Source organism: Porites lutea, chromosome 7, assembly GCF_958299795.1.
Source record: "Porites lutea chromosome 7, jaPorLute2.1, whole genome shotgun sequence".
NCBI lineage: Eukaryota > Metazoa > Cnidaria > Anthozoa > Scleractinia > Poritidae > Porites > Porites lutea.
The window spans coordinates 9,614,859-9,616,799 of record NC_133207.1 but is presented as its reverse complement, the minus strand read 5'-3'; positions in this window follow the sequence as shown (position 1 = coordinate 9,616,799).

Genomic DNA, 1,941 nt, shown 5'->3' with positions numbered 1-1,941 from the left:
AGAACATGTAGCGCACACTACGGTTTTCAATTGATGTATGCATATTATTCCTTGTAACACTAGAAGTTGTTATAAATAAGATGTTTATCTTGCCATAACTTCAGCAAATAACCCAAACAGCTCGCTAGTTTTATGGAAAATCTGTTGAGGGATTTAAAATTATTTACAATTTATTTACAATGTTTATACACATACAAAGAAATCAATAACATTTCCATAAAGTTCCACCAGTTATTACTGATTAAGGATGCCAAAAATAATAGAAATCGGTTAAATTTTTGGTGCCGAAAAACGCAATTCAAAACCTTAACCACTTGCAAATACGTAAAAAGTCTCGGGCCACCTTACGTCTTTTTAAGCATGGTCAAACTTTCCTTTCCCAAATTCGAGACACCTTTCAGAATAAAAGACTAGGGTTAATTAATTTAGGCCTATAGTTATCAGCAAGCTTTCTTAAAGCGTAAAGAAAATTTAAGCAGTAAAGAACTCTCTCTGAAGAGAACAGGGCGATCTTTTCTATTACTTCATGTATCCGTATCTCATATTCTCTCAATATAATTATCCATCTCTTACAACGCAAGGAGACCACAAAGATTTCCTCTGTAAAACAAAGCTGTCATTTTCTCTTTCACGATCACCCGAACGGTAACCGCTGGATGAAGATTGGGAAATGGATATAAAATGGTCACAAAACTACTGTGAAATCGCAAAAAAGCCACCAGTGTTAAACGGCCGATTTGAAATCGCATCATCTATTAGCTCCGATAGTAAAGGCCAGGTAGGCGGAGCGAAAGGTTGCGGGTTCAAACACCCTCCTGCGGAACAAAAACCAAAGACAACAATCAGTAAAATCATGACTATGTTGGCTGTGGTGAAGACTGAGACTCAGTTAAGATAACTGCGTCATTTGCTGTTGGTGTTGTTGTGTTGGTGTGGTCATATTGGTTAGCCCGCCTGGCACTTTTCCAATTGGTCCACCTTACCCTTCTCCCCCCCCCCCCCCCCCCCCAACGCCCCGCATTTAGTTAACAAGGCACTAAGAGACTTTTTAAAAGCTATTCTTATGTTCTTTTCTACTATAATGATGACGGTTATTAATAATATAAAAGAATAACCGAGTAATTCTTCTGTCTTTGCACAAAACACTCAATTTCCTGCGAGCAGTCCCTCTTCAGTCAGTCGAGTCTAAGCTCGGCAGGACTGGAGAGAGCGAATTGGCCGAGAGGGAAACTGGAGAGAGGTAGCTTCCCCTCGGCTTTCGCTCGCTTCGCTTGATTTCCTCGCTCGCGTGAGTCCTGCCGAGCTTAGAGTCGACTGACTGAAGAGGGACTGCTCGCAGTCTATGTTACAATTCTCTTCTACCAAGATTTTCTGGACCCCTGGAAAGCTAAATGAATCTTAATATTTCACTTCAACTAGATTTATACATTTTCAATGCAATAAATGGCAAAACAAGTGATTTGATGAGTATATTTCATTCACAAAATGAGCGCAAACCCTTTACGTTTTCTAACAGAAGTAGCATAATCCGAACTAAACACAAAACTGTGCTGAAAATACAACATGCTAATGATAAGTAGCAAAACGCAATGACGCTTATATTAAAAAAAAAAAAAAACGAAACGTAACGTTTTTGAGAAATTGTAAATGCGAGACTAGGAATGTGTTCGAATAACTTGAACTACTTGCAAAATAAGACATCACGTCTTTCCCACATTCAAACGCACATATAAGAAATGTAAAATTTAAAAATAAAAACGTTCTAGAAGTTTCAAAATCCTCGAAATATATTTCGTTCTTCGAGCCTCGTCGGTCAATAAATTTTTTTTTTCGTCAGTCAATAAAAATTTTATTGACTTACAAGGCTCGAAGAGCGAAATATATTTCGAGGATTTTAAAACTTCTAAAACATTTTTATTTTTACATGCTACATTTCTTATA